General features: G+C 35.5%; 1 pseudogene; it reads left to right on the forward strand.

The window, feature by feature from the left end:
- Positions 1-3367: 3367 nt before the first annotated feature.
- On the forward strand, positions 3368-5840 carry LOC143685979 (histone-lysine N-methyltransferase EZH2 pseudogene; annotated as a pseudogene).
- The last annotated feature ends 562 nt before the right edge of the window (positions 5841-6402 follow it).

The raw sequence follows: 6402 nt of genomic DNA on the forward strand, positions 1-6402 counted from the left end.
ATTCAATGGTCCTAGGGAAAATAAATCAATTGAAGATAAATTTAAAAAATCTTTATTTAGTTTTCTATATTTCTTTTAAAGCAATGAGACAGAAAGAATTGCAGTATATTCATTGTGTATGTATCCCAGAAAGGCATATATAAAACTCTAAATCATCAGTTATATGAAATTATAATATCTTTTATTATATAAAGTTTCTCAGTATGTCATATCGTTGGTGTTAAGTCTTTGGGCACGGGAGATATATATATGCATTTGTGTGTGTATGTGTGTATGAACATGTATGTCCTGGGAGCGGAGGGAAGAAAGCAGAAGTGAAAAAGGAAAGATGGGAAAATAAATAAATAGAATGAAGAAAAAATGAGACTCATAATAAATTATAAGCAGCAGACAAGTATTTATAGAGTACCTACTATGAATTCAGCACAGGTGTAAACAGAATGTAGGGGAAATTTAAGACGACCTCTGTTTTCAAAGAATGTAAAATCCAATGGGAGTGGCCAAATTAATGTATGAAATCAGGTCTTCTTTGTTTCCACTAAGAAACTATAATTTCTTTGCTAAAAAGCATGGTGGGTCACAACTCCTTGTACAGAGAAGCAGGCCTATGGAAATGCCATAGCATCACTATTTTCAGTTCTCTAGAATGCAGCTGCTAAGGAGGTCAAGTGTTTTGCAACCCTTCCTTTTCCTGCTCCAGGAGCCAGCTAAAGTTAATCTGATGCTTTAATTTAAACTCTGGTTTTAGACTGGATTTTCTCCCTCTTTTGCCCCAACCCTTTGTGCATTAAAGAAAAAATATTTATAGGAAAACACTTAAATTATCAATAGAGATAAACTGACAAGAAATGTTTTCTCTTGTTATCTGATACTATTTAAATGATTTCAAATGACATTGAAGTTTGATATGAAGACTTTAAACTAAAATTAACGTCCTTTTGGGAGTTGTGTTATTACTGGAATTGTATAGATCAAGATTGTTTTACAATAGAGAAGCCATTTGCGGTTGGTTTGGGGCATAAAATGTGGCTTTGGATGTCAAACTGTAATGAAATTAAACTTATGTCCTCTTTTTTGCTTTCTTTTCTATGGACTAATCGTGAATCTTCTGTGTCACTTGAGTTTGCTTAACAGCTGGTGTTGATGAAATGATACTGGTCTTAATGTATAGTATGGACCATTATAATGAACTCAGTACAATATGCTGAAAATTTTTATGAGTCAATTCATAATGTACACGTGAACTTGTCAAAAAAATCAATACCTCAGTGGAGGATAAAGTTGTGGGACTCTAAGATCAGAGTCTTGAGATTATTCTATCATTTGTTTTCAAGTTTTTAAAAATAGCTATTTTTAAATGATATGTGGATTACATTTGCATATTTTTAGCTTTCTATTTTGCCTCATTAGGTTAGTAAACAATCAAAGATTCCTTACTAGGAATCTTTTTCCAATCTGATAGTATCTAGATGTTAAGAAAAACTGGGTATGATGATATTAATTTGCTGTTAACTAATGCCGTACAACATTGCTAAATGACAGTCCATCTGTCAAATTAATGTCATGACATCCTACTTGTTATTTTAATATGTTATAGAGGATAAAATGTGTTTTTTTAGATATGTTTTACATTTGCACTAAGTAATGGAAAGTACAATATATTATGTGCCTGTGCCCTGAGGAAAGTTTTTAACAAAAATAATTGAAGGCAATAAATCTTACCCCCTTTCCTCTGTGTTGCCCCCTATCCCAGTATACCTTCTGTATTATTGTATTCCCTATACATAGCAAGGATTCTAGATAGTGAAAAAGACTAAGCACTATTATGTGCATTACAGAATAAAATCCACAATACCTACCAAAAGTCTTCTTTGCTTGGAATATTGATTTAATAAATACTTTCTATGATCATTTGTATGATGTGATACCTTTTCTAAGATTGAAATCTACCTTAGAATGATGCTTATAAGACAAGTTTTTCAAATAATTAGGAGCATCTACAAGCTAATAAATCTCTCCACAATTTTAATTTGATTGTATATCTGGTAGGTGTTATTGCTTAAGAGAGTGAGGTGGGGGGAGGGGTTGCATGATTTATAATGTGTTCGGTTTTTGAAAAAAATTGTTAAAAGCAGCAGCAATAAAATTTAGTGCAGAGAAGTGATGCAATTCATATTTGATATATAATTTATTATTATCTTTAATCATGCCTTAATTTTGCTAACATTTCCAATATGAATTTTTAAAATTTGAAGATGATTCATTTTGAATCACATCATGCTAAGAACTGGTGTTTCTCACAGCTTTGCTTTTATATGTAAATATACAGCACACATAATTATTATACAAAAGACAGTCTCTTTTCAAAAATGACTATAAGATTTTGTAGCCTGTGTATAACATCAACCAGAGTATTTTTCAAAAGTGCTTAAATGTGACAATATATTGTGAAAAGCGAACTTTTTAACTATTTAAATGGAATACTTTTCAACAAGAAATAATGATGTGAATGAAAACTAACCCAATATATATGAATGTAGCCCAGGCTTGCAATATTGGTTTTATCCGTTAATTTTCTTAGCCCAGGTGTGTGTTTAGTGGGAAGTCATCTCACAAAGTGATGATAGATGCATTTTACTTGGAGCTGGTTAGACAAACCCAACATCTTGTACTTCTTTTGCTTGAAACTATTTGTTTAGAAACCATTGCCTATAAATGCTTAAAATCAGAATTCATGAAATTTGCTTATGATCTTTCAATAGAAGAAACACTTTTTTTTTTTAATTAAAAAAAGAATTAACAAAACAATTAGAAATCATTTCAATCTACATGTACAATCAGTAATTCTTAATAACATCACATAGTTGCATATTCATCATTGAAGAAACACTTTTTAAAGCTTTCAATGAACAAATTAGAACATTTTAAAGCCTAGGTTGGAATGAATTTTCTTCATATTCTTACTTACCACAAATTCTTACGAAATAATTTCAGAGAGAATTTTTCTAAAATGGGAAAATTTTATTGACTTTTCACAATTAGGAAATAATACACTTAAATTAATATGGATGCTGATTCATTAAATTGATATCTCTTTGAGTTTTCAGTATTTTAGAGCAGCTAGAAGTAAAAACCTAAAATTGTGAGATTGTAACCCATTTCAAAGTCTGAAATCTGTTCTACAACTAACTGTGGTGTTGTGCTTGGAAATGTATAGCTTTTTAAAATTTTATTATTTTTTTTAATTTCTAGCTTTTTTGTATATATGTTATTGTTCACAAAAAAAAAAAGGAGTGGAGAACCGGCTGCGGTGGTGGCGCGCGGGAGAGGCGCGCGGGAGCGAGGCGGCCTGGGGCGAAGAATAATCATGGGCCGGACTGGGAAGAAATCTGAGAAGGGACCAGTCTGTTGGCGGAAGCATGTGAAATCAGAGTACATGCGACTGAGACAGCTCAAGAGGGTTAGAAGAGCTGATGAAGTAAAGAGTATGTCTAGTTACAATCGTCAGAAAATTTTGGAAAGAACAGAAATCCTAAACCAAGAATGGAAACAGCGAAGGATACTGCCCGTGCACATCATGACTTCTTGTTGGGTGACCAGTGACTTGGATTTTCCAACACAAGTAATCCCATTAAAGACTCTGAGTGCGGTTGCTTCAGCACCTATAATGTATTCTTGGTCTCCCCTACAGCAGAATTTTATGGTGGAAGATGAAACTGTTTTACATAACATTCCTTATATGGGGGATGAAGTTTTAGATCAGGATGGAATTTTCACTGAAGAACTAATAAAAAATTACAATGGAAAAGTACATGGGGATAGAGAATGTGGGTTTATAAATGATGAAATTTTTGTGGAGTTAGTCAATGCTCTTGGTCAGTACAATGATGATGATGATGATGATGATGATGATGATGATGATGGAGATGATCCTGATGAAAGAGAAGAAAAACAGAAAGATCTAGAGGAAAACCGAGATGATAAAGAAAGCCATCCACCTCGGAAATTTCCTTCTGATAAAATTTTTGAAGCCATTTCCTCTATGTTTCCAGATAAGGGCACAGCAGAAGAACTAAAGGAAAAGTATAAAGAACTTACCGAGCAGCAGCTTCCAGGTGCACTTCCTCCTGAATGTACCCCAAACATAGATGGACCAAATGCTAAATCTGTGCAGAGGGAGCAAAGCTTACATTCATTTCATACGCTTTTCTGTAGGTGATGTTTTAAATATGACTGCTTCCTACATCCTTTTCATGCTACACCCAACACTTATGAGCGGAAGAACACAGAAACAGCTCTAGACAACAAACCTTGTGGACCACAGTGTTACCAACACGTGGAAGGAGCAAAGGAGTTTGCTGCTGCCCTCACCGCTGAGAGGATCAAGACCCCACCAAAACGCCCAGGAGGCCGTAGCAGAGGAAGGCTTCCCAACAACGCAGCAGACCCAGCACACCTACCATTAATGTTCTGGAATCAAAGGATACAGACAGTGATAGGGAAGCAGGGACTGAAACAGGTGGAGAGAACAATGACAAAGAAGAAGAAGAGAAAAAAGATGAAACTTCTAGCTCTTCTGAAGCAAATTCCCGGTGTCAAACACCAATAAAGATGAAGCCAAATATTGAACCTCCTGAGAATGTGGAATGGAGTGGTGCTGAAGCCTCAATGTTCAGAGTTCTCATTGGCACTTATTATGACAATTTCTGTGCCATTGCTAGGTTAATTGGGACCAAAACATGTAGACAGGTGTATGAGTTTAGAGTCAAAGAATCTAGTATCATAGCTCCAGCTCCAGCGGAGGATGTCGATACTCCGCCAAGGAAGAAGAAAAGAAAACACCGGTTGTGGGCTGCACGTTGCAGAAAGATACAACTGAAAAAGGATGGCTCCTCTAACCATGTTTACAACTATCAACCCTGTGATCATCCACGACAGCCTTGTGACAGTTCATGCCCTTGTGTGATAGCACAAAATTTTTGTGAAAAGTTTTGTCAGTGTAGTTCGGAGTGTCAAAACCGTTTTCCTGGATGCCGTTGCAAAGCACAGTGTAACACTAAGCAGTGCCCTTGTTATCTGGCTGTTCGAGAGTGTGATCCTGACCTCTGTCTTACCTGTGGAGCTGCTGATCACTGGAACAGCAAAAACGTGTCCTGCAAGAACTGTAGTATTCACAGGGGCTCCAAAAACATTTATTACTGGCACCATCGGATGTGACAGGTTGGGGGATTTTCATCAAAGATCCTGTACAGAAAAATGAATTCATTTCTGAATACTGTGGAGAGATTATTTCTCAAGACGAAGCAGACAGAAGAGGGAAAGTGTATGATAAATACATGTGCAGCTTTCTGTTCAACTTGAATAATGATTTTGTGGTGGATGCCACCCGTAAGGGTAACAAAATTCGTTTTGCAAATCATTCAGTAAATCCAAACTGCTATGCAAAAGTGATGATGGTTAACGGTGATCACAGGAAAGGCATTTTTGCTAAGAGAGCTATCCAGACTGGTGAAGAGCTGTTTTTTTATTACAGATACAGCCAGGCTGATGCCCTGAAGTATGTGGGCATCGAAAGAGAGATGGAAATCCCTTGACATCCGCTATCTCCTCCTTCCCCTCTTCCTCTGAAACGGCTGCCTTAGCTTCAGGAACCTCTAGTATTGTGGGCAATTAAAAATTAAATGCAGTTTGAAATTCTGAATTTGCAAAGTACTGTAAGAATAATTTATAGTAATGAGTTTAAAAATCAACTTTTTATTGCCTTCTCACTAGCTGCAAAGTTTTTTGTACCAGTGAGTTTTGCAGTAATGCAGTATGGTACATTTTTCAACTTTGAATAAAGAATACTTGAACTTCTGAAAAAAAAAAAAAAAGAAGAAGAAAAAAATGTCAATCATGATGATCAAAAAGTATTTAAGCCTTCTAGCCTCCTCTATTCTGGAGCAGCTAGAAGGAAAAATATGAGAGGATTGTATGGTAGCCCATGACAAACTCTGGGATGTGTCCTGTAACCACTTTTTGAAGAGTGCTTTGAAAACTATTGCTTTTTTATTTTTTTGCTTTGTATGTATGCTATATTACACAATAAAAAAAAGTTTAAAAAAAAAAAAAAACTCAGGAAAGAAGGGCCAGTAGACATTACCATGTGGCTTTCCACGTAACAGAGAAACCCGGATTCGACTGGCCTTTCTTGAGTGAAGGTATCCACTTTTTCAAGCCTGGATTTGGACATTTTCATGGTCTTTGAATGGTACATTTGCAACCTAATAAATCCCTTTGTAAGAGCCCCGCTCCCAAAAAAGTTATACACTTTTGTTGTAAAGTTCAAGCAACCTAAAAATTTTGAAAGTGGAAATACCACAAAATCTCACCTCTCAGAGAACAGAATATTTTTCAAATTTA

The sequence above is a fragment of the Tamandua tetradactyla genome, chromosome 6 (assembly GCF_023851605.1).
Source record: "Tamandua tetradactyla isolate mTamTet1 chromosome 6, mTamTet1.pri, whole genome shotgun sequence".
Classification (NCBI taxonomy): Eukaryota; Metazoa; Chordata; class Mammalia; order Pilosa; family Myrmecophagidae; genus Tamandua; species Tamandua tetradactyla.